This window comes from Trachypithecus francoisi, unplaced genomic scaffold, assembly GCF_009764315.1.
Source record: "Trachypithecus francoisi isolate TF-2019V2 unplaced genomic scaffold, Tfra_2.0 Lachesis_group17, whole genome shotgun sequence".
Classification (NCBI taxonomy): Eukaryota; Metazoa; Chordata; class Mammalia; order Primates; family Cercopithecidae; genus Trachypithecus; species Trachypithecus francoisi.
In genome coordinates this window covers 84576442-84604335 of record NW_022681462.1, presented here as the reverse complement: position 1 = coordinate 84604335, position 27894 = coordinate 84576442, and the positions used below count along the sequence as shown (strand labels likewise).

The 27894-nt window shown below is 39.2% G+C and overlaps 1 long non-coding RNA gene across 1 annotated transcript in view; it reads left to right on the top strand.

Annotated features, from left to right (window-relative positions):
* The first annotated feature begins 22288 nt into the window (after positions 1-22288).
* LOC117063020 overlaps positions 22289-27894 on the top strand; it is a 29632-nt gene continuing 24026 nt past the window's right edge. Inside the window, exons 1-2 of the long non-coding RNA XR_004428671.1 lie at positions 22289-22316; positions 22586-22763. This is a non-coding gene — a long non-coding RNA (uncharacterized LOC117063020). The remainder of the gene's footprint in view (positions 22317-22585; positions 22764-27894) is intronic.

Here is a 27894-nt window from a genome sequence, read left to right as displayed (position 1 = left end):
GCATTTATATAAAATAAAGAAATATAATCAAGCAAATGACCTGTTATAATTTTAGTATGACTTCTTTATTACTAAAGTTTAAGTCATGATCAAATAAACTCTCAAGTATTGCAAAAATCACATTATTTTCTATAATGTGTATACCGATATATTTTTTCTTAAGAAGTAAGTCATCAGCTGGGCTTTGAGTATGCTTCCTTATATCAGAAGTATAGTTTGTTGTCTCTTTCCATTTTAATGACTATACACATCGCCTTTGATATGACAGAACTAATTCAAACCTTTTAGAAATGGCGGCAGATTTACAGATAAGGACATGACCCTGATTTATCTACCTAAGGGCTTGGAACCTTGGTTTATCATTTAGTTCATGGCTTGGCACATTATCAAGAAAATCAGAAAATATTCTGTGAAAGTCCCATAAAGTTCTCATAAAGCTAAATCTAGCCTTGATCAAGCATTTGTAGGTGAAACAGAGGGCAAATGTGTTAAGTATGGAGCTGGACTGCTCTCCTGCTGGCCAAAGTCTAAGCCACAACTTCCTTGGGACCCTAAGTGCTGCAGGTCGAGAAAAGCACCAGACGATGCTGTACAATCAAAAACAACAATGCCAGCTCTGAAGGGTTGTCTAGTTTAATGTTCCCAGATAATTAGCTCTAAAAGAGGACTCTGAATTTTCTGTGCTTTTTCAGCATGTAAATTTTTAGCTTTCCAAATCAGTGGTAATCATACTAATAACTACTTTGTGAAAATGGAAGAGATGTACTTCTGTAACCACTTGCAGTCTCAGTCTGGCTACTTTTCTGCATAACTCTTTTCTATTTTTACCTACTATTCCAATTGTGATGTCATCGCCCCACTCCTCACACATTTACTGCCTACCCTCCATGAAGTAGAAAGAGTGAGCAGAAGAACTGCAAAAATGTCAGTGTGCAGATTTTCTTGCTTTTAAGAGGTCTGACTTTATAAAGGGGAAGAGCAACAGAGTGGCTAGAAGAAGATGCAGTATTAAGTGAGAGATTTTTGGTGAGTCCCTGAGTGTGAGTTCACATGCATGTACATGTTAAGATCAGAGATAAACAAGTACATAAGATTGATAAGAATGACCCAAAAGAAAGATAGTATGAAGATGCAGAAGAGAGGAAATGAAGCTTTGGGGAATTGAGTTTGACCACACTTAAGTCATTGTCCTCACCGTAGGCAATGCTGCTATAAGGCTCTGTTTAACTCAGAGAGATAAAACTTTATGAAACAGAATTTTATAAAAGCCGTTTATATCTACAGAGACCTAACTCAGCCCTTAGGCATGATTAATACTCCGGTGGACCTGACCCAAAGTGAAACCATGAAAGCCAATATGGTTCATATGTTGGAATGATTCATTCCTACAGGAAATAGAGGAATAAGGAGAATTATATAAATAAAATGATCAATCCAAAAGAGGAACTGGAAAGTTTAAAACTCATCTTTAGCTGCCAGTGGAGGCTATCTATTGATCTTAGCATATATAGCACTGATATCAATTAATCTGTTAATGGAGAGCAATACTTCTCTCTGATCTCATAGATCTAGTCCCTACCTGGATTCAATGAGGCTGTGAGAAAGCACCTCAGCTTTAATAGCAGCTCACAGAGGCATAACAACTGCCAGGAAAGTCCTCGGAGACCTCTCGCCTTATTGCCATTACTCATCCTGAGTAGACGGGCCGTGTGAAGCATCTCTTCTTTCATGGCAGATTTTAAAAGCATAATATTTTGATTTTGTTTTTTGGGGGGTTGTTTTTGACTCTCAACTCACACCTCATGTCCCTCTTTTGGGTCCTCTGGAGTCTTCACTAATCTCCAAAAGGTCAGCATACTGGGAAAACCTCCAGATCACTTTAAAATATCTATTCAATTAGGATTGCCCCACCCACCTCGTAACGACGGATATTTTATCCCTTTACAAACCAAAGTCCCATTCATTATTGCAGTGGCTTGAAACTGATGTTAGGAAGAAAGTAGTGTTTTGAAATCTTTTTGCAGTATGGCTGATTTTTAAGGAAATTTTGTCTGCCACTGGACATTCTCAGAGACTTGAACATTTTTGATTATAAATGCTGTAAAAGGGATTCCTATTCTTGGTGGGAGGTTGGACTAGACCCCTGAGGTCTTTTCAATCTCTAAAATTGGAAGTTATGAGTAACCTGTGGACCACTCAACTTTCTCAGTGTAATACATGTTTTTAAAGAGAAGGCTGAGATGATGAATATAGAGTTAGGTTTCAGGGGCCCATTCCCAGCTCAGAAACTGTTGGAGGGAAGACAGATCATATTTCTATTGCTATTTCCACACCTGACTTAACACCAGCCCCAGGAAGACAATAATATATCATCTTTTTACTCAGTCAGGGTCAGATAAAGTCTATAAAGTTCAACAAAATGCCAGAGCTATCGTCATTTTTCTCTTCTCAATGTACTACCCAAGTCTCTGGGATTTTGACTCAATTACAATATAATTTAGGGTCAGGAGAAGAGAACAGGACTGTTGTTAGTCCTGAAATTGGAATAGAGTTGTTCTATGAGATATTAGCAATTGTGGACAGTTAAACCATTTTAAGTTAACATGTCTATCTCCCTGGCGTTTAGCTGTTGGTAGAACGTGTTCTATTGTAGCAACAGCTGCAGCAGCTGTGAGGAAATCACAGCCACCAACCAACCACTGGATAAATCAAGGACCGAAACTGGGATGAAGAAGTAAGTACTGAACAGCTCTGGACTCAACAGGTGTCCTTAAGACGGACTAGAAGGAAGAAGGAGCAATGTTACAGAGGAAGTCACAAGAAAATGGGTAAGCCTTTACATAATCGCGCTAATAAGATTTCCTTCTTCAGAAAACATGTAATTTGCTTTCCTTTTCCAGACAAGGTACTTGAGATATCTTATCCATTATTATCCAAGGCCATTTCTTTAGCAGATGAGAAAGGACATATCTCAGTTTGACTCAAGATCACTCAACCCAGCATTATGAACAATTCCTTATGTTTTCTGAGCATAATTATTTCCTGTGGAGATGCAATAAGCAGCAGCTTTCAGAAATAACTCAGTCCTAACTCAAGCCTGCATGGGGTGGGTGATACTGGCGCTCTCCAGTGTAATTTGAAATTTAAAATAATCTCACTTGGGCCTGGATTTCTGTAACTATTATAAGAATGTATTTTGGTTCATGTGGCTTAGAATTTGAAAACTTGGTCAAGAGACTGGAAAATCTCAGAGAGAGTGTTCACACTTGGACCCTTCCCATTCTGTCTCACCAGTGAATTTCCTTATAGAAAGATATTAACAAGAATACAGAGCACTTAGAGTTGTATTGGGTTCTCCTAGAAACTGAGCAGGGGAGCCAGAGAGAAAGGTAGAGTGGGTCAGTAGGTGTAATATAGTAACTTGAATAAATGTGAAAACCTGTGAATGTTTTGGGTAGCATTTTTCCAGAGTGTGCTGGTGGAAATCCCACCTGAGAAAAATCAATCACATAAAACACATGAATAATAGCAGCATTTATAAATATCCTCTAGATTATTAGTAAAAATAACTCTATTGAGCAAGCTTAAAGGAGAAACAAAAGCAATATATTTCTTCAGTGAACAGAGAACCACTTAAGTGCCCAGTAAGGCCAGTGTACCTGGAATGCTGACTTCCTCCTTGGCTGATGCCTCTAGGATGGCCCCCCTGTGATCTGAATTCCTACCTTATTTTTCCTTTTCTCCTACTCCAACAAGATCAGTGTACTTTACTATCATAATCATGCATCAAGTAACAGGGCAAGGCCATGTGCAGAGGGGACCATCTCTGGCAGGTAGGATTGGCAGGAGGCACTGTACTTAAGCATGGACAAAAAATATTGCTAAAGTTTTTAGTGAAAATCGCACACTCTATACAACAATTTCTTTCTAATATGGATTGAGAATGTTGAAATGTAAGGGAATTTTCAGAACCACAGATAGTAAATTAGGTTGCTTAAATTTTGGCTAAGATTCTCAAAGATAATGGATATCTTCTGGCAGATTCACAGGCAGTATAGAAAATGATTTGTTTCACCCCTTCTAATGATCTATTAGTTCCATTCTCTATCTTTACAGTATGTACCTTCTTGAGATCTAAGACATTGTTTCTAACAGCCTAACAAATGTATTACAGCAAACATTAGGAGAAAACAAGATCAGGTATTTATGTTTTAAAGAAAATAAGTTTAAGGACTTTGCTCTTTTGTCATATTTCATCCAAAGCAGAGGTTGGAGTTAAGCTTTTTTCTTTTTGGTAGTCAGAGACATTTAGAATTAAACTCAGAATCTCTTTCAAGAACAGATTTGATTTCAAACATGCTGCACAGCCTCTATTTTATTAAATGTGATCTTGCAAGCACCTGCAAACTTCTGAAAAATTACTATACCTCAAATCTCCCAAATCCAGTGTGCCTTTACAAAAAGAGAGAGAGAGAGATTAAGGACACTCTAAGTACTACATTCCCAGCAAAACACATAAGAGTGAAAGAGCATCACCTAAAGCCAGTCTGGTCATGGTTGAATTGCCACCCCAAATTAGTATTCATGAGGGTCTCCCTGACAAATGGAGTTATTATCCACAGATGCTGTAAACATAAATCACGAGGATATCATCAATAATGTTGTATTCTCTTTGTCCTCATTGTGTTTACAGATCTTGCTTTGAACAGCACATAAATACTTGGAGCATATTGTGGGAAACATGCCACTCATCTTATTAGGTTTCTCTGGCTCCAAGCTCTGACGCTGATCATCCCGACAGTGTTTGCCAACAACAAAAGAAGCCTATTGATCACATTACTTCTCTCTTTGGCAGCCTTTCTGCCCACGATTACCTTGCATCACTTGCCTTAAGCCAAATGTCATGGAACAACTTACCAGGGATGTATCTATCTAATACAGCAAAATAAATTACTATGAGTATAATTAGAGGAAAATCTTTTGGTATTGTGAATTGTTTACAATTCATAATTTTATTTCTTGGCATTAATGAACAGTCAAAATCAAAACTTACTTTGGAAGCTCCAGATCCGTAAAATTGTACTCATTTACAATTTATTTTCTGAACAGTTTGCAGTGTCTCAAATATCTTGGAAACTGACCCATCAATCATTCTCAGAATCATTCTGTGTATGAACAGTTTTCTCTGCTGGTATTTTCATTCTATAACAGAGTATCTCTATTGAAGTTTCCTGATAATTTTTCATCTGTGTCATAGCCTTCATTTCTCTTTAACTTATTTTGGATACTATGAAAGGATACATTACTTTTTGTTTAAGTTGAAAATAATACTTTGCAGACTGAGAATTTAGGAATGTAACTAGGATATACATACTCAATGTGAAAAATAGAAAGGCTGTTGTGAGATTATTTGGCAGGGAAAATAATATTTGTATTGCAGTATTATAGAGCACAGGTGCTCACATGTAAAGACAGTCATTCCATAACTGGTCTTCCTGACACATTATATTCTTTATCCTGTTACCTATAATTTCGAGGGTGTTAGACTCTCCAGAGGAACTGGCTGTCTATATCTGTCTTAATATGGAGCAATTCTCCTTCACTGAAGCATATGCCATATTCGGCTGTTAGTGTGCACTTTCAGGTCTATATCCACCAAACACAAATCATGAAGAATGCAGGAACTCAGTCCTGTTTGTGGCTGATCTTTGCCTGATCCTTGTGGCCATCCTTGGGCACATCTTGAACCTTCGACTACTTTATCTGTTCTGTTTTGGTTGACTTGACTCTGCTACCTAGCTTAGTATTCAATCCAAGTATCTGTACTCAACTATCTACATACCCCCATGTGATGTCGTCTCTGAAAGAAAAAAAAAAAGGGTGGGCTTAATAGTATCAAACCAAGAGAAGTCTTCCTGACAGCAAGGGCTTTGATTGAAATCAGAAAATGAAGAGCTGTATTCCTATGTGCCATATTTAACTAAAAAGACTTAGTCACCTCAAAGTCATAAATATGGCAGAAATGAAAATCATGAAAGAAACTACTGCATAACCTGCTGAGTGCAAGCTGGAGGAGACACTCTGGGAAACATGGATCCCTTTGAACTCTCCTGGAAGCTACTGAGACTCCATACTCTAAAGACAAAATAGTTGCATTGGTGTCATTTTAGAAAAGACATAGCTAAGACATGTGTAAGCCTCTATGTTATTTAGTAAGTGCCTACTACGTGCTTGACAATTTTCCTTCATTATCTCATATTCACTGCTCAGATTTTTTCTTATGGCTTTAAACAAGTAAAGCAATTTCCCACTTGTTTTTCCTGATACTGTCTTTGAGCTCTTTCTCTTCCAAGAAGCCCTTTCTAAACTATCATGTCAGCCAGTTTGAACATTAATCATTTTGTTATTGATTCATATCTGATATATCTGGTCTGGACTCCCGGACCACTGCTTTCATATGGACTTTTTCTGTCAAAATCTGAGTCCATATTATTCATTGATTTATTAAATTTTTTATTAAGTTATTCCTTCATTTAGAAAATGAGAGATAAGCGTGAGCAAGACCATAACCTGGAATCTTTTAGTCAGCAACGAAAAATAATAAATTGTAGCATAATCTCTAGTATTATCATCTTTTTTCCTTTTCTTTGCAACCAGGGCTTCAGATCCTGAGGATGCAATAGTATCAAGACTGTAGCTCCAATCCTGAAAAGAATGTATACTACACTGTTCCCTGCAAAACTCAACTTTTTCAATCTACCTCCTTTTTTTTCCTAAGGATATTTGGTGAATAATTGAAATAATTGCAGAGATAGATATTGAAAGGCTTTTTGTAAATCCAGGGTATTATTGTCTCTATAATTAGGCCATGCACAGTACATAGAAATCTTGATTAGAGCATTGCTTTTTCAAAAGCTAATTAGCTTGCACAACAATCTGTTTCCTGGATGTGTTTTAGAGGATTGTTTCATATTTTCTTTTCACTCCTGTCTCCAGAGCAAATGAATTGAAGTGTCCTCAAAGGAAGACTCAGAGCCCTGAAGGGTAAAACCTGCTGAGTGAGGCTGATGAGGGGACATTTCCCTGAGGTGGCTTAGAATGAAGTATATAGAGTATATAGCTCCTGAGCTGAGGCACACAGATGACTAGGCTATGGGGGGCTGTTGGCTCGCCAGCGACTGTGTCAGAGGCAGGGAACCACCATGTTCCATGGTTTTACCTGCAGAATACCTTTGGGAATTTTCTGTCCAAAAAAAAAAAAGAAAAACCTTTTTATTTTGTTCAAATGTCTTAAATCCTCCTCTGATTTTTCAGGGACTCTGTGCCCCCATAGCATTTATTTTACTTATCTGGTGATTATTTGTTTGATATGTCTCTCTCCCCTTCTAGACAAGGATCTTGTTAAAGGAAGGGATTATTTCATTTTCCAATCTCTATGCCTAGTTGAAAGAAAACAAGAAAATATTTTGCTTGAATTTTAAGTCAGTAATCCTTGAACCGTCTGGATCTCAGACTCAGGTGAGTCTATTGATTCCTTCCTAAATGAAGTGCGTGTATTAAAAATTCATAAAATTGTAGGAAGCACATAGACTATTCTTGCTCCTCAAAACAGATACACTTACTCCAGAAGAATCGTTTTACTTTTTCTCCTCTGCTCTCATTCGGCAAAATAGTCATCAGATTCTGATACAAGCCAACCAATTGAAGGTAATCTTGGTCTTGCATTTGAGTTCCACTGTAGTACAGCAAAATCTTGTTGTGTTTTGTATCTCTTAAGAAAATGATCACTATTGTCTTCAGGTTGCAAATATTTACTTCTGAAATTCACAGGAAAAGAACACATGAGCTACTCCAGTACTCAGAGCCACTGTGTGAACCCCACACACGTATGTAGATAAATGTTGGATGTGAGCGTTTAAGACCATTGCTTAAATTCAAATCACTTCTGCATGAAATTCACCTTAGTAGCTTGAATCAATGTATTGCTATCGCACCACCAATGCACTCATCACAGACCTCTCCACTGTTAACACAGAATGATTCTCAACTGCTATTAAAGGTGGAGAATAATAACAAAGTCACTCAGTAGGCTTTTATCACAGTACATATACCCCATTTTCTTTTTTTTTTTTTTTTTTTTTTTTTTTTTTTTTTTTTGTTGAGACGGAGTCTCGCTCTGTCGCCCAGGCTGGAGTGCAGTGGCCGGATCTCAGCTCACTGCAAGCTCCGCCTCCCGGGTTTACGCCATTCTCTCGCCTCAGCCTCCCGAGTAGCTGGGACTACAGGCGCCCGCCATCTTGCCCGGCTAATTTTTTTTTGTATTTTTTTTTTTAGTAGAGACGGGGTTTCACCGTGTTAGCCAGGATGGTCTCGATCTCCTGACCTCGTGATCCGCCCGTCTCGGCCTCCCAAAGTGCTGGGATTACAGGCTTGAGCCACCGCGCCCGGCCCCCCATTTTCTTCTTCCATGAGAAAGGGACATTCAAGGAATGCGTATTGCTATATTGAAAGAAGTGACTTTCCAGGGCTAGGGAATACTGAGCTGTTTTCTTCAGATGGGTGGGCATTTATAACTAAAATAATTTCACAAAATTAAGTTACAGAAATTTATGGAGAACTTTATACATGCAAGGCATTATTCTTAGTCCTTTATTTTTATCATGCTTAGTACAATCATTTTATGACATAAATATAATTGTCTTCCATACTGGGCCAATAAGGAAACAGAACCTGAAAGCTCACACAGCAAAGTGGCAAACCCAGATGTCTCATCATGGAGCACGTGCTTGGAATCTTCATGCTACCCGAATCTCTGTGTAATGATTTCCCCACCCCCATCTTCAGGCAGGTGAGAATCACTATGATAGGATTCTAGCTTTGGAAAGTAGCAAAGCATCCATCCACCCCCAAGAAACAGCCCCATCTTCTGAAACTCCCAATTATCTTTCACCCTCCCTGCCCCCTCTGCCACTTCCTCAAACATTGCCCATGACTAGAAAATACAGATCCTCATTAAAGGCCATCCCTCCATCCTATTTGTACAAATTAAAACTAGCAGTGGCCCATGCAGTGAACTCAGTAGGATCCTAACTAATCATTTTTGCAAATTGAAAAATAGGCTTTTTCTTCATAAGCACCATCTGTACCCTCAGGACATTCTTATTAACACTTTCTGTCCCGGGCTATCCTTCTACTGAAAACTACTGAAATAAAGGTTGCAGAGTTTCCCATTGATCTGGCCCCTGAGACCTTTCTAAAGGGCTTCAGGCAACCAGAGGCTTATCTGGCCATTACAGCAACATGGTGAACCCTTGTAAGCTGTGTGCTACTATTTCCAAATTACAGATGAGCCTGCAAAGGCCCAGAGACTTGAAAATGATATGTCCATTCACCGAGTAAAGGTTTTGAGTGTTCACCACATATCAGGCATTATCCAAGGTTCTTCAGGTATGGCACTGAGCAAAACAGAGAAAACTCTGACTTCATGGAAAATAATTCCAGTGGAAAAAACCTTATGTCATAAATGGGGCTCCTTTCTCACCTAACACAGCTACAAAGAAGCAAAGGTTACCTCCTTCAAGTCCAGTCTCGTGCCAGAGTCTATGATCCTAACCACCATTTTATCCCATACATTGTCATGCAGCTGGCTAGTAGAAATGGATTCAGGACACATCTCCTGAATTTTGGTCCAGGTTTTCAACACAAGACTAACTTTCTGAGAGAAAAGACAAGCGTACCAATTTCTTTGGCTCTATCCAAAAAGGTTTTGTGTATTCTCCATTTTCCCATTTGAGTAGTGGCCAAGTGTGTTGAGCTTCTGGTCATATTAAGATATGGCTCAAATGCACTCTTGCCCTACTAAGTAACTGAGTGTCCCGGATAAGCCCAAACCCTCCAAGCCATTCTTAAATGGAGCCTCCACCTCACAAGTCTGTTTTAACTATTAAATTATGTATGTAAAATACTGGCAGTGTTTAGTAGAGAATAAGCACTCAAAATATTGTAATTATTACATTTCATATTAAGTGATAGATCTTTAGACTTCTCCAATGACTTCCTGTTCTCCAACTGCCTCCCCTTTTGTTTAAGAGAGGCTAGGACCACAAGGAAGCTGTGTCAACACCAGAACAAAGGGCTTCAGCCTCTACATCAGGGTGTCCAATCTTTTGGCTTCTCTGGGCCACATAGAAGAATTGTCTTGGGCTACACGTAAAATGCACTAACACTGATGATAGCTAATAAGTCAAAAATATCACAAAAAATCTCATAGCATTTTATTGAAGTTTACAAATTTGTTTTGGGTGGCATTCAAAGCTGCCCTGGAGTGCATGCAGCGCATGGGCCACAGGTTGGACAAGCTTCCTCTTTACAATACAGCAGCTAACTTCACTGATGATTCTGAGGAACACAAGGATCACCTGGAGGTCTGAAATTTCTACCCAGCAGCTCGTGCTACTGCTTAGGGTTCAACTACTCCATCATCAACTTTCACCATGTCTTCAAACCATGAGCAAAACCAATTGATTTGAATTTGATTAAATAAATTGATTCAGCAAAACTATTTTCGGAGATCTATTCTGTGAAGGACATAATGCTAAAGAAAGAAGAAGAAGAAGAAGGAGGAAGAAGAGGAGGAGGAAGAAGAAGAGGAGGAAGAAGAAGAGGAGGAAGAAGAAGAGGAAGAAGAGGAGGAGGAAGAAGAGGAGGAGGAAGAAGAGGAGGAGGAGGAAGAAGAGGAGGAGGAGGAAGAAGAGGAGGAGGAAGAAGAAGAAGAGGAGGAGGAGGAGGAAGAAGAAGAAAGAAGAAGAAAGAAGAAGAAAGAAGAAGAAAGAAGAAGAAGAAGAAGAAAGGTATGGTTTTTGGAGCATCTACTGTGTACCAGACACAATAACGTTGCTTCACCTTCACTATTTCATTGGATGCCAACAATATTCCTGCAATATAATTCTAATTCTGCAGATGAAGAAAACAGGGTTTAAGAGTGACAAGTCCTGGGTTCAAGATCACACAATAATAAGTAACATAACCTGGACTGAATCCTTAGACTATCCAACTACAAAGTCTCTAGGTTTTTCTTGCTTGTTTGAGATCTGGTAACTGATCTCTGATAAACTATTTCATATAGATACTTCTCTGCCACCCAAGCCAGGGCAGATATCAGCAGGGCATAGGATGCTGAGTTCAAAATAGACAAAGGTACTGAAGAAGCTCAGAAAATGAAAAAGGCAAACTTGCCTTTGACATCTTGGGAAGAGACCTGCAAATGTGCAAAATGCAAGTCTGGGAAAATGTATTTTGAGAATTACATGGAGCTTAGAACATTCTTCACTGTTTCTCACACCTCGGATTGTTGGGAATATTGACTCTTTCTCCGCCCCTTTTGTAAGGGGATGGTGAGTGGCAAATGCCACTGCTGTCCCACTCCATAGACCCTCAGCTTACCTGTCAGTCCACCTACACTCTGGGGGACTTTTCAAACATGCAAAGAGCTGCCTACTCCAAACACACACAGATCTCAGGTCCTCTGCTTGAGGGCCCTCTCTGAAGCCAGGACCTTGCAGTCCAGAGTGCTAGGAGAGTCCCCTCTCTAAAGGTAAGCCTTAATCAACAAGAGATGGAAATCCATACATGTGCATTTCAGTGCCTTGTTCCTTAGTGAGACAATACTGACAATACTGAATTTCAGTCTACGCAATTTTTCAGAGGATCCCCGGAGAGATGGAATCCTCATTGGTAACCTGCTTATTAAGGCACCCTTGATTGGCTTTGTACCCTGCCCTGTCACCTTTGCCCCTCCCTCATCTAGGGATTACCACTTAAAGAAAGTACCCGCTCTCAAGTTCTTGTCTCAGCATCTGATTTTGAGGCCAGCCTGCCTAAGACAAGGTGAGAGAGATTCCAGATTAAGGACATCTGCCATTTCTTTTGGTGACGTTATTAGAGAAGTTCCTATACTTAACACATCTAACTTTTCAAAATTTACAGCTTTACTATGTATTAACTCTGGCCAATTAAGCCGCCAACATCAACCCAGTTGCTGGTGGCACTGAGGCTAGTGCTGCCAGCAGGCAGTGAAAGAAATGTCACACCCTGCGCCTGTCCAGGAGAGGTTTATAGTCTGCAGGGAGAAAAGGGTGACTCTCGTGCTCCAATTAAAAAATAAAAAGACAGCATATAATCAGGTACAAGTCTAAGAGACAGCTGCTCTGCATGCTTGAAGACTTTAGAGACAGTAGGGAAGAATAGAGGCTCTAAATAATGCAAGTCTCTCCAGATGTGCCATAAGGGGGGTGTCCAGTGTTCTATGGTTTACAAGATGTAAATTGCCTCTGCTCTTCAGTTTCCATCAACTCCAGTCACAGCAAGTTAAGCACAGCAAACAGAGGCATGGGAAGTCAGGAAAAGATTAATGAAGCACACCCAATAAGAGTTTCAGATATCCTCAGGGGAGCTCAAACCCCCCTTCTACAGAAGGGAGCTGACATCCTGGGACACACAGGAAGCACCCCCCTCAGGCTGCCCCTGAGGGGCAGGACCACACGTCACACACCACACATCACACACACAGAGCCGCTGTGCAGGGCTGAAACCAAGTAAATCCCAAACTTTGCTCGGCCCAGATTTCCCAGTCGAGTTACATGGGATGTGACTTTGGTCTCTGACAAATTAATGGAAATGGGATTTATATTGAAAACACAACGATGAGCAAACGAGGAAACTCGCATTTGATTTAAGTCACATAGGCTGTGAATTGGTTGTGAATCTGGCTCTGTGGGCAAAAGGACTGAATGAAGAGGGTCAGGTGTCTGAGCTGATGTGTGAAGTTTTTAGGTTAGTTTTGATCCAGCGCTCATCAAATAATCTATAGTAGGATCCGGGTACAAAATAAAGTGTTTCACATTTCTACTCTAATTCTTGCAACAAACTCATCAAATAATTCTACATGCATTTGAGTTTAAAAAAAAAAAAAAACATGCTCAGAATGGTCAGAAAAGGCAGAGCCAAGACTTTAGATAGTCATCCCAGACTGGCTCCTAACCACTCTTCTAATTATAATCAGCAAATAAGTAACATTGGACATTTGTGCACATACATGTTAATGTGGATGTAAGCTTTGATACATGTAAAATGCATTCTACACACATACATTAATGTACATATCATAATACAGTTAGCTGATAGAAAAGTTAACTTTCTCATTTGTGAACTTGCACACTTTTGCTTAAAAATTCCTTGTCTATTGCAGGAGATATGGTTGTCCTCTTTCATGTTTGAAAAGTGAATGAATGAAAGATTTAAAGTTAACTTTCCTTTCCAATTCCAAGGCCTTTTCATTTCATTTGCACTAACCCAAATGCATACTCTTGTTCAAAGCACTATATGTTTGTCTCTCTTGCTGTGCTTTTTTGCAATTGCAGCAGTGTAACTCGGGCAACACTTCCAAGTAGCTATTGAATAAGTAAAAGGGATAACACTTCATAAAATTAATGAAGTTTTTTTTTGTGAGTTCCCTAAGTTTTCTTTTCTGCTACAAACATCTCTTATAAGGATGCTTATTTATACTGATTTTACCTTTTTTAAAAGCAGTTTCACATAGATTTTTGCACAATAGTGATGTAAAGTTGGTAGGGGATTATAATGCCCATTTATAGCTAGGAAAATTGAGACTCAAAGGATTCACAAATCATCTGAATACTACTCAGCCGGTACTGGAGGCGAGTCTTTACTTCACAATGTATGTATGTGTATGTATTTGTGGTTATGCATGTTTTAATGTTGGTCAATACACATTTTTTGAACACTCACAGTATACCAGGAAATGTATAGAGAAGCAATGCATGAGTTGTGGATTTTGCACTCAAAAATTAAGCAGAAAACCAGGTAAGAAATCATTATAGTCACCTGTATTGTAAGAGAGATGTAAATAAAGTGTGACAAGATTGTAGACAAGGGAGAGGCTAACAGTGCCTAGGGCTGAAAACTTAGGTAAATCTTTTTAGAGGTATTTTAGTTAGCCCTGGGAGAAGAAGATAATTTGTACAGGTAGAAAAATTAGGGAGAAAGAATTATATGCAAAGAACACCAGATAAGGACAATAAGGATATCTGGAAGACAGAGAGTGTTGTAAGATGGCTGGAGTCCAGAATGCAAGAAGGAAACTGTGAGGAGTAGCGATGGAAAGCAAAAGTGTGGCAATGTAACTAGTGCCTCTTAAAGGCATGCCAAAGAGTTCGGACTTTATTTTTTTTTTTATTTTTTTATTTTTTTTATTTTTTTTGAGGCGGAGTCTCGCTCTGTCGCCCGGACTGGAGTGCAGTGGCCAGATCTCAGCTCACTGCAAGCTCCGCCTCCCGGGTTTACGCCATTCTCCTGCCTCAGCCTCCCGAGTAGCTGGGACTACAGGCGCCCGCCACCTCGCCCGGCTAGTTTTTGTATTTTTAGTAGAGATGGGGTTTCACCGTGTTAGCCAGGATGGTCTCGATCTCCTGACCTCGTGATCCGCCCGTCTCGGCCTCCCAAAGTGCTGGGATTACAGGCTTGAGCCACCGCGCCCGGCCCGGACTTTATTTTACAGAAGTTGTAGAGGTTTTACAATTTCCAAGTGAAATGGAAAAAAAAAAATCCCATGAGAGGAGTAGAGAAGAAATTGGAATGGATTGGTGGAGATGTCATGAGTGACTGAGAAAATATCCCTTCCTCTGTGAATCATCCTTCCACTCCCCCAGGTGAGGGCAGTGCTTTGTCCTCAGAATCAACAGTACCTTGCCCTTGTGCCTAGAACAGCACTTAGTATATGTGTTTTAGGTTTCTTGTAGCTAGATCTGCCTTAATTTTGTCTTCCCACTTCCTCTGCTCCACACAAATCAAATAGAGAACAACTGGACAGAGTTTCTGCCATTCGCACACAATTAATCTTTATACCCAAGGATGCTGCACATTGATTGGCTCATGGTACGTGCTCAAATAAAGGTTTATTAGATTTCATTGAATGGAATCCACAGGCAAGGAGACAAGGACAGACGAAAATATCAATGAATTTTAGGTAGAATGAAAGTAAAAAAAAATCATGGCTGAGGGTCATTATTTTCTCAGTGTGATAGGAAGCAAGTCATCTGTTGTAGGGGAGAGAAACAAATGATGCAGATTTCTTAAGGAAGTCAGTAAAGGTTTGGCTTCAGAGGATACAAAAAGAAATCGAAAATAGAAAAGGGGGAAAGGGCATTTAAAATTGCTCTGTACATACATATGGGAAGAGAAAGCATTGCTGTAGGGTATTTACCTCTGATTTTATGACTTATTTCCAAAGAAGATGGTCTGATGGCCCCAGCTTGGGGATCTATCACATGCTCAGGTTCAAGGAGTCGAAAGATCTGAGGATTTTGGAGAAGGACTGGTTATAATATCATAAATGGATGGAGAAGAAGGGTAAGAGAATGTGGAGTGGAACATTCCACTAAGAAATTTTAAGAGATTGACTCCAGGAAAAAATGAAGAGTGTGAATACTCAGTAAATAAAGTAGAAAGACTGATTTTTAAGACAAGTGAAAAAGCAGATACTTGGGAGCCAAATAGACAGTGATTTTAACTCCAGATCTACTACCACGTATTAGCTGTGACCTGGCCTGAATTTACTAATCATTCAGAAGCTTAATTTTCACAAAAGCAAATAGCTACTATCACACGATTCGGAAACAGAAGTCTTCTGTGCTTCCAAGTCAGAGCTGAGAACAAAAGGATCCCAGGGAATCACCAAAAGTCGGAATCAGTGTGTCCAGGTAAGAAGTGCTTCTAATAGAAATGACAGGCACCAGCAAACCCGTCATTCACTGAAGTCGAAAGAAAGAATATCCAAGTATTGGTGAAGAGAGATCATTATCCCCTCCTTGGCTGAGGTGAGTATCCCCTGCTTGTACATCAGATCCTCCCATGCTGAGGTGGGCATCCTCTGCTTGTGTACATCAGACCCTACCTCCACAGTCCTTCACTCAGCTCAAGGCTCTGAGATGGTGGCATCTGTGAATTGCAACACCAGGATCCCTTGCCCTCTAGATTCTGGTTGTTTTCTGCCACTGTGAGACACCAGCAGGAAACTGAAGGGCAAAGAAGAGAGAGGTCAAAGTAGTTATCCCCCTGGCTGACTTCCTGCCAGGTCACTAGTTGCTAGTGACAGTGTTTCTACAACTAGACTTCCTACTGGGCAGAGCCTTCCATAGGTACAACTCTTTTTATTCACATCCCTGCTGAGTAAGGAGACTATAATGGACAATATCTAATATTTCTTTATTGATCAGTTGACTATCTTGCATATTCTTAAGGGCATCATTTTGAGGATCATTTTTTACTGCTCAAGGCACAAAAATCATAGAATATTTCATTGAAATGTACCTGCCAGGCTACATCAATTATTTCAATGTGGATGCGGATGTATATCGTGTGGTGTTGTATTATGTTGAACCAAATTGGGCATTTTTTGCCAAGACTTTCTCTTCATCCCAAAATGGGTATATAGCTAAAGGCAAAAGCAAAGCCACTGAACTGAAAGTTCTGTTTTATTTAATTCTGGTTAATTGAGGTTGTCAAAAATAAAACATCTTCCATGAAGTTCTGCCTAACAAAAATAATAGGAGTTACAAATAATGCCTGGAAAAAAGCAGCCTGCAGGACCTGGAGAATATCAAGCATTAAGTTTTCCTTGACTCTGAGACATATTTTAGAGAAGAAAATTCCCTGGGCTTCTGAGCTACTCTTGATGCCATTATGAGACCCTTCTGCACAGTAAGCACAGAGAATGCAGCCAGGACTTCCTGATGGTGCCTTTGTTCTAAGTGCAACTGCGGAAAGTGGGCCCAGCAAGCCCTTTGCAGCTCACCTCACAGTGGCTATAGTCTATAGTGCTAAGCAGCACACAGAAAGCCTAAAAATAAAATCTGTCACCTCCAAGTCTACTTTCCTATTCACATTTCACTCAGGTTAGTTTCCCACTGCTCTCTACTTGCTAAGGATGACAATGGCAGAGCAGTCATTAATTAGTTATTAATAAAAAGCATTTTATAATCTCTATCACAAATATCAAATATTCATCAGCTCTACACAGACAGCCAGATTCCTCTCTGGGAGCAGGCAGTGGCTGAGTTAGAGTTTACTTAACTTTTGAAACGGGAGAATAGTAATTATGATTTTTTTAAAAAATTATAATCATCTTTCGATAAAGCAATTTTTCAAATTATAAATCATATTTATGTGGAAGAGACTGGCTTAGATTGAGCTCTAAGCATTTATGTCTACCCTGATCCAACTACACACAAATCACATGAAAGAGTAGAAAATGTGCTTCTAAAATAAATGACTATCCCAGTGCTGTTAACAAACCAGAAAGTTTCAGGACTTCGTAAGAGATAGATGGCAAGCAGAATTGGATCTATGTAAAAGCAAACCCAGAGAAACTATAGCCAAACTCATAGAGGAATACTGTTGCAGAGCCGATGGCAGTTCTGAGGAACTTTAAACCCAGGCTTAATAGAATCCAGGGCAGTAAGGGAAGGATAGAACTTAAATAGTGGATGATTTGGAGAACTTGACAGCCAAGCCAGCTGGATTTTTCTGGATTGAGTGCAGCACAGGGATGCAGAGAGATTTCCACCTTTACCAAGGCAAGAAGAATGGTGCTCCAGGAACAGAGCATTGTCCCTGAAAGGTCCTAATCTCCAGAGAGGTGTCAGCATGAAAAGTAGTTGGGTGATCACTATCCACTATCTCTGGCAAGCTCCTCCTTCCCTTGGAGTCACTGAAGACAGACAAGGAATTTCAAAATTAACCCTCACTCATCATAAAAGCAGAAGTGAGAAGACAACCAGAGATGTCTTTTCCTGTATTTGGGGAGTAATTGACTCTATTTTTAAAATCTTTAGGGAATTCTTTTTGTTTCAATAGTGAAAAAAGTCTATATTCCTGAGTTCCCAATTTGACATACCTTTATACTAAAATAGCATCAAATTAAAGTGGAGATAATTGCTTTAATAGTTTGTATTAGCTATTGATACATAAAATAACAATGCATTTTTCTTGTATTTTAGTCTATAATCTAGCTGGTTACTTACTTTCAGTAAACACTTGTGTAGATACTAGATACTGTACACTTAAATACTAAAAAAACATTTGACCCATGGAGCACAGTGGCAGCTATTCAGGAGGCTGAGGCAGGAGGATTAGTTGAGGCAAGGAATTTGAGGTTGCAGTGAGCTATGATTGTGCCACTGCACTCCATGCTGGGTGACAGAGGGAGGCCTCTGTCTCTAAAACAAAAAACAAGGAAAAAACATTTTACCCAATGTTTGTGAAGTCACCCTTTCATTTAAAATCTGAATCAATTTCTAAAGTACAAAATGAATCAACAGAAATAATATAAATTATATCACACTTTTAAAGAGTTTTGTATTATAATGATCATTCTGCATGAAATTACCATCACAGGAAATTGTGAAAATTTGAGTATTCTTAGTCAAGCACAAAATATAACACACAACAACTATAAAGCTGAGATCCTTTTATGGTAATCAGATACTCATGAAGTCTACACAATTCAAATGCAAAGCAATACTCTTTAGCCGAGCTTTGAGAATTCTTGACAGTCATATTGGTGTACATTGGGGTATCACTATACATGACTTCCATAATCAGAGTCACGACACTCAGGCTAAGAAGCAGAATGTACACAGATACAAAGAAAATTAGTTACTGGGAAGATATAGCCAAGGGATTCACCTCAATTCTCCAATTATGCATACAAGGAAAAGTAGGTGGAAAGTCTGAGAGTGAAATTTAAGAGACATGAAGGAGAGATTCAGAAATTCCAGTTAAAGAGAACAGAAAATAGAATAAGAAAGCATCAAAAAATAACTGAAGAAAGATACAAATCTTCCGATTTAAAGGTCAAGCAAGATTTTTTTTAAAGATCATATGCAGATACTTCAATGTCTTGAAAATGAAGGTTTAGAGAAAGATATGCCAAGCAAAAGATAAGGGGAAAAAGGATGATATGATAGAGTTAGGCCGAGACGGGCGGATCACGAGGTCAGGAGATCGAGACCATCCCGGCTAACACGGTGAAACCCCGTCTCTACTAAAAATACAAAAACTAGCCGGGCGAGGTGGCCGGCGCCTGTAGTCCCAGCTACTCGGGAGGCTGAGGCAGGAGAATGGCGTAAACCCGGGAGGCGGAGCTTGCAGTGAGCTGAGATCTGGCCACTGCACTCCAGTCCGGGCGACAGAGCGAGACTCTGCCTCAAAAAAAAAAAAAAAAAAAAAAAAGGATGATATGATAGAGTTAAAATAAGTTTAAATAGAATGCAAAGGAATAGAGGGTTGTAAACTAGACAAAATAAAACATACAAATGGATTCACCCAAAAAGCTATAATATTTTAAGATATTTTAAAATTGCTATTATAGCTTTGAAATATTTAAAGCAATGTCATAAAAATACACAAAAAGAGAATGAGAAATCCATAATCAATACTAAAGAATTTAGTGTCATCTCCCTGTATTGGACAAAACAAATAGATAAATAAAAGTAAATAAGGGTATCAATAATTAAAACAACAGAATCGCAAATAGACAGTCTTACCCTGAAAATAAAGCGCCATACCCTGGCAAATGGAAAATAAACATTTCTTCGAATACACATGAAACATATTCTCATATATGATAGCTTAAAAAAGAGCTCAGTAAATTATAACCATATTCTTCAAGTGCAGGCCACCAAAAAAATATAAATTAAAATATATATTAGACTACCATAGAATCTATTAACTTGGGAAGTTTTACACTGTCTTTTAAATAACTATTGAGTTGAAAAGGCAATATAAAAAGCAATCTGGTTAGAAAGGGAGCTTCAAAACTCTATTTGTAAAGCACTTTAAGAAGGAGAAAAGTCTCTGCCTCTGTCAAATAGCAGGTTTGAAGACCCTGATGGGGTTTATGGGAATCTCTTTCCATCACATATGCTCTAAAACCAAACAAATAACCAAACAAAAAACTAACCTCTGATAATCAACTACTGACCAGCTTTGAAGAAAGGAACACTTTCATGCACTAATAAGACTTTACATTGTTAATTCTTTAAGAAGGGCAACTTTTTCGTACTGGTAATAATTGAAAGTGTGCATACCTTTTGATCTAACACTCTTTGGAAACTAACAAAAACAGTACTCACACGTGTATAAATATTTTATAATTAAGAATATTATTTACAGCACTACTTTTACTAGTCAATAGGAAACAAAGAACTAGAAATCAATGGAGAAATGGTTACATAAATGATGTTTAACCCCTTCTATGACATATGAGGCAGATTTTGTTCTATTTTATTAAATAAGGATAACTATATGTTTCAATGCGGAAGTAAATCCCAGACTTATTATCAAGTGAAAAATGCAAGTTTTATAATAGTGCGTATCATGTGAGCTCATTGAAAAGATGTGTATTTGTGTACATACAGATATTTAGAAAAACATAAGACGATGACATGATAGACATATTTAAAGGCATGGGGAAAATCCCCTGCACAATTTACAGTGAAATGTGAACATCTGAACTTCCTGACACGGGTATCTTAAGGAGAGTCTTAGGAAGCATTTTCATCTCTTGAATATTTAAGTAGTACCTGGACCTTAAACAGTGAAAAATGTATTGACATATTATAGTTGAATAAGCACACGAAATTATTACACTATAATAGTCAATTGGTATCCATGGGTTCCACATCTATTTGGAGTCAATCGATTGTGAATTGAAAATATTAAGAAATATGGATGGTTGCATCTGTACTGAACATGTACAGACATTTTTTCTTGTCATTACTCCTGAAACAATACAGTATAACAACTATTTACCCAGCATTTAGATTGTATTAGGCATTTTGAGTAACCTTGAGATGACTTAGAATATGAGATTATGTCACAGTTTATGCAAATACTACACCATTTTATACAAGGGACTTGAGAACCCATAGATTTTGCTATCACTGGGAGTCCTGGAAAATGCAAAGTAGCAAAAAAGCAGGAAAAAATCACCAAAATTACACAAAGTTTACTGGTAGCAAGCACAGTGCACCGTATGTATACTGTTTAATTTGAAAATTTTGAAATTAAGCACTGTGGTTCTATTTGTCCAGAGTCTCCGTCTTGCATATCTCACGTCAGAGGCCTGAATAGTGACAACTGATATTCAGAATAATGATAACAACGACTCGCAAGAGCATCGGGCAGAAAAGAAATACTCAATTTCTTCATTATACTCCACTTAATAAAGCATAGATTAAGACATTTTAAAAGACTTTCTGTGAAAGTTAATATGTACAAAATATTAGTGTATCTCTATTATCAAAAAAAGTTCAAGAATACCATTGAATTATTTCCATTTGTGCAGCAAACTTCTTCCCCAAGTCTCACACTTCAAACAAATAGCTCCAATTTAGTATCACCTTTCTTTCATTCAATAAGGAGTCCTCTTTCCCTCACATTCCACGTCCAATTCAAATTCCATGGCTCTTCTCTGAAAATATATTCTGAGCTGATCCTTTTCTTACCATATCTATTAAATGCCCCATAAAAAAACACCAATATTCTTCCAAGACTTCAGCCGTCGTCTCTGTAGTCTACTTTCTCCAAGATCTTTTCTTCATAAAGGACCCAGCCTTTATCCTGTTTGATTTTCCCCACATCAAGTAGCTTACCTGGTTTAAAGGTAACACAAGCACATGCTAGTTGTCAATCTAACTAAAAGGTAGGCTCTTTCAGACCAGGGATCTTGTCTTGTTCAGCACTTTGGTCTATATTGTGCCAAAAAGAGTGACACGCACATATAATATAATTCTGGAATTCAAAGAAAACCTTTATAAAACGAAAGAGCAAGAAATAAATTGCGGGGGAATTGCTTAAGAAGTTAAGGAGTGAAAGTAGCTTGGACTATGGTGATGATGGTAGAGAGAAAAGCAATCAAATGTAAAAGAGTTTGGAGGTAAAACAGTCAGAACTGCTGACAGATTGGATAGCAGGCATGAGGAAAGTGATAGTGATATGGTTTGGCTGTGTCCTCACCTAAATCTCATCTTGAATTGTAGCTCCCATAATCCCCACGAGTTGTGGGAAAGACCTGATAGGAAGTAATGGAATCATGAGGGTGGGTTTTTCCCATGCTGTTCTCATGATAGTGAATAAGTCTCAGGAGATCTGATGGTTTTGTAAAGGGCAGTCCCCTGTACTTACACTCTTTCTGCCATCATGGTAAGGTCATGTTTGCTTCCCTTTCCACTGTATTTGTAAGTTTCCTGAGGTCCCCACAGCCATGCTAAACTGTGAGTCAATTAAACCTCTTTCCTTTATAAATTATCCAGTGTCAGGTATGTCTTTAACAGCAGCATGATAACAGACTAATACAGAAGGTGTTAGGAACTGAGTATAAAAACGGGATAGATCATTGTGTCCTTGACTGAGATAGAATACACTGAAACGTGTCCAGGATGTGGAGATGGGAGACAGACAGGTAGTGGAAGGTGGAAGGTGACTTTCACAGTCAGTTTCTTTCCAGAGAGAAGACTGTTTTCTGGTAAGGTTTGTGCTTCTGGGAACATCTCATCAAACGTCCTGCCAGCGGGTTTAGTACTGGAATTTGAATATGGGCTTCTCTTTTCATCAACCAGCTGTGTTGCTGTCAGCTTTTATCTTGGGCTGGACACTTTGGAGCGTTTAACTGGAAGCGATGAAAGGTAAGTCAGGCATGACCAGGCTGCTGCCATAATACCCAGGAAGTCGTATATTGTTAACCCAATTTGAGAGCTGCTTTTTTTTTTTTTTAATGAATGTGTTTAAAGTACATTTATTTTCAAAACTCTGCCTATATTAAATTCTGTAATCCTGTTTCACACTTTCTGGCTGTGCTTTTTCTGTTTTGTTTTTGCCACTTTGCTCTTTCATCTGGCTCAGCCTTTGACCACATGGGCTATTTTTTTTAAAAATAATTTTCCATGGGATTTTGGAATGCAGACAAACATGTAATTCTCCTAGTTATGAGTTTCAGATTTTTTAAATGGCAGTCAAACCTATATTTAAGTAATTATCAGAATTAAAAATAAAACAATAACTTTGCATCTCCTGTTAGGAAGGATTACAAATTTAATATGCAACATTTTATTTCTCTGTTCATCATGTTCCAGCCCTACAACATAGTCATCAAGCTAGAAATATGGAAGGCATCACTGAGCCCTTCTTACCCATCTTACTCATCAGCCCATCTGTGAATTATTTAATTCTATTTTCACACCTGAATATTTCTCACATCTATCGTGTTTTCTGCTGTAATTACTCCCTTCTATCCCAAGTCTTTTTTATTCCTTACCCAGACTTTGACAATAGCCTTTCAACTAGTCTCCTTTTCTCTAGTACACCCTCTGAGAAGTAAACAGTGCTTCATGTTACATGAAAATTTTCCTTACCCTACATAAAACTCTTCAATGATGTCCTGTCACCTCAGAATAAAGTGTCTACTTCACAACATGGCACACACAGTCTTTGAAACTCACTCTTGCCCACTTTTCTGGTCCTGAGCTTCTTAGCTCCCACCTTGGATTTCTTTGACCCAGAAACAAGAAACTGTATATTTTCCCATAGCATATTATCTGATTATTATTATATATTCCTCCATATTGTCCTGCCGTCTTGAATAGCTACCCTTTCCACCTCCCTACATCTAGTGCTTGGACATAATTCATGATTTACATCTCATGTTGTCTTGAATGCCTGCTCCCATAGACCCATTAAGCCCCTGAACCAATAATTTGCCTTGCTTTGGTGCTACAACAAACCCGCATCATTATGTCCATCACTGACTTTGCCATATATTAGGTAATTATATTTTTATGTGTTTTTTCCAATACACTTCTAGCCCCTTGAGGGAAAGGACTATATTTTGCTATCTCTTTCTTATCAAAGTACTAAACAATATATATAATATATGTAACTTTCTAGCAATATATAAGTGCTCAATGCTATTAAATGTATTTTTGCTTCAAAACATGGCAAGACTTTATCTGAAAACTGTGATGTTTTTACAGCATAGGAAAATACTCTGCTGTGATTTTTTTGTTTCAGCTTCATTTGTTCTGCTTTTCTCTCTGTAGATCCATATTATTCACATACTAGCTCTCTGCTCTTTGCTCTCCCAGCTATTCTTTTCTTTCTTCATATTCATTCCCGTGACCTTTTCCTTCATTCCGACGTTTACCTATACAACACTGATTTGATGTTTTTGCAGTGGAAGTTCTGTGCTTTATTCTTTCTTACGTGGATTTAATTTTACTTTCTTTCCCCCAGGATCTGTTTAGTGGGTTTTTGTTTTCTTTAATTTTATCTGGAGAGAGACCACTTTGGTGGTAGAGACCAGCTGTTCTGTGTGACCTCTTGCCCTGGCCAAGCTTCAGTTATCTGTAAAATGGACACATTAAATGTGCCTCCCTCATGGGTTTGTTGTCAGGATTAAATTGAAAAAAATGTAAAAAGCACTTGAAACTAAGCACGTTATAACGTTGGAAGAAAGGACATACAACCCCACTGTTGATGTGTTCTTCCATTTAAACAAGAATCTAAATAGAGAAATACGTCCATCCCTTCTCCTCTCTATCTTTTTTTCCTCCCTTCCAGTTGCCTGAAGGATTGGTTAGGGATAAATTCTCATCCCCTTTTCTCTCTTCCTTTTGGAATTTCTTTGCCTACTTGAAGAGAGCAGACATGTTTTCTTGATTGCTCTTGGTCATAGTTTAAGTTCTTAATGTGTTACTCTGGTTTACTTACTGTTTTTTTCTACTACCTTTTCCTTGGTTCGAACTCAGGTGGAAAAAAAAAAGCAGTGCGTTTGTTGGCTCACCTTAAATTCCCAGTATCTGGTTTGTTAGGCTGGGCATCTTAAAAGAATTTGGAATGCATTGTGAGAGATAAAAATTATGTTTGGAGTTTGAGGCTTATGGCACCGTTGATGGGCATGGCTGTCAGCTGGGGAGGCGCTATGCTAGACAATGGCCACGTGGGAATTTTCCTTTATTTTTCACAATAGCTGTAATATATATTTAATACTTCAAGAGTAAATTCTGTAAATGCTTCTAAACTGAGTTTAATGCTTCAAAGAGTAAACTAGGCATTCCAAAATAAGAAGAAATGATGGTTTGTTTCATGGGAACATAACCCTACTTTCTATACCATGTTCAATATTTGTTGTCTTTATTGTGTTTTTTACGGTTCTTGCTGACATTTGAATAACAATGAGTAAAGATGATATCTCATATAGCGTACCTTGCTATATTGTTCTTTGGATATGCCTAACTTATAGTAGAGAATTTCTCTGAGCTTGAGGTAATCATTGATGATTTATGCCTTGCTGACATGCTGGGGAATGGCTTAATCCATGGAGAATGCCAGATGCTTGATGGAAAAGCTTCTGTAAACTTGTACACTTGTTTTTCACATGGCTCATCAATTTAGAAGGTTTTTAGCAGTGTTATGTAGTTTTAAGCCTTTCTTCTTTTTATTGATGCAATTCTCATACCATAAAATTTGTTTGATTCAATGCTTTTTGTGTATTCACAAAGTTGACCAATCCTTACCACTAATCCTAAAACATCTCCATCAGCCCAGAAAGAAGTCCTTGTACCTATTTGCAGTCATTCCTCATTCACCCTGTCCCCAGCTGTGACAACCACTAATCTACTTTCTGTCCCTATGTAGTTTCCTATTTTGGACATTTAATACAAATCAGATCATCCATTATGTGGTCTTGTGCCTTCTTTCACTTAGCATAATATTTTTAGGTTCATCTATGTTCTAGAATAAATCATGTCTTCATTCTTTATATGGCTGAATCATAATCAAATGTGTAGGTATACAATATTTTGTTTATCCATTCATCACACGTTTGAGGGAATTTTTGACCTTGGTTTGTCACTGCCAACTTTTTTTACCTAAGGACAAATGGTTGTTTCTGTAGCAGTGGAACTGTATGCACCAGCTTCTAAGCCAAGCTTGTCCAATCCATGGTCTGCTGGCCATATGTGGTCCAGGATGGCTTCCATTCAGCCCAAAACAAATATGTAAACTTTCTCAAAAGATTATGAGTTTGTGATTTTTATTTTTAGTTCATTAGCTATTATTAGTATTAGTGTATTTTATGTGTGGTCCAAGACAATTCTTCCAGTGTGGCTCAGAGAAGTCAAAAGATTGAACACTCCCACCTAAGCAAAGGAACATATTACTTAGCAAACTTGAGTAGGATGTACAGGTTCAGAAAAAGCACAGGGAACTAGGTAGATAATGGGAACCAGCCCAGTGCTGACAGGGCTGGTGGTCTATGAGGATACTAACAGGCAAACTTCTGGCTCCAGTGGGTCCAGGCAACCTCATGTAGCCTAACGGTCCTGGTGAAGCTTGACCTCAAACTATATAGATGCAGTGGGTCTGGTATTACAAGCTAGTTTGCACACATTTGCCTGCATTTATGTAACAAAGGTTTCTTCTTTTAACCAACAAAATAACTGAGCTTTTCATATGTTTCTGAAACTAGCGAGGTTCTAGCTATATATTGTTAGGATCAGAACTAGCTTAATAGTCCTAGACCAGTTGCCAAATTCCATTCTGCATCCAGGGCCAAGGAAAGATCATTAGTGGACTTTCTGTGTCTTTTACAGAGACTCAAAAGTCATGCCCAATAGCTAGTATCAAGTCAGCTCTGGTCTGGTTTAATATAGTATGTGTGAGAAGATTCCCTAAGAGATAGCTCAAGGGTCTTCAGGTCAAGGAAATTTATAGCAAGAGGCAGTGGAAAGAGTGTGGCATAGGATTACAGATGCTATGTCACTAGATACAGCCTGCCCTCAATTCTGTACTCCAAAATGAAAATAAAATTGAAGAAGTTGAGGCGGAGCAAGATGGCCGAATAGGAACAGCTCCAGTCTCCAACTCCCAGCGCGAGTAACACAGAAGACCGGTGATTTCTGCATTTTCAACTGAGGTACTGGGGTCATCTCTCTAGGGAGTGCCGGACAATCGGTGCTGGTCAGCTGCTGCAGCCTGACCAGCGTGAGCTGAAGCAGGGCGAGGCATCACCTCACCTGGAAGCGCAAGGGGGAAGGAAATCCGTTTTCCTAGCCAGGGGAACTGAGACACATAACACCTGGAAAATCGCGTAACTCCCACCCCAATACTGCGCTTTAAGGAAACAGGCACACCAGGAGAATATATCCCACACCTGGCCGGGAGGGTCCCACGCCCACGGAGCCTCCCTCACTGCTAACACAGCCGTCTGCGGGGATCTATCCGCAAGGCAGCAGCGAGGCTGGGGGAGGGGCGCCCGCCATTGCTGAGGCTTAAGTAGGTAAACAAAGCCGCTGGGAAGCTCGAACTGGGTGGAGCTCACAGCAGCTCAAGGAAACCTGCCTGTCTCTGTAGACTCCACCTCTGGGGACAGCCCACAGCTGAGGTCCAATAGGGAAAGCAGCGGGGGCGGTGCAGAGGCGAACGACTCTGTCTGACAGCTTTGGGGAGAGCCGTGGATCTCCCAACGCGGAGGTTGAGATCTGAGAACGGACAGACTGCCTGCTCAGGTGGGTCCCTGACCCCTGAGTAGCCTAGCTGGGAGACATCCCCCACTAGGGGCAGTCTGACACCCCACACCTCACAGGGTGGAGTCATCCCTGAGAGGAAACTTCCAAAGGAAGAATCAGACAGGTACACTCGCTGCTCAGCAATATTCTATCTTTGGCAACCTCTGCTGCTGATACCCAGGCAAACAGGGTCTGGAGTGGACCTCAAGCAATCTCCAACAGACCAACAGACAGTCCTTCTGACTGTCAGACG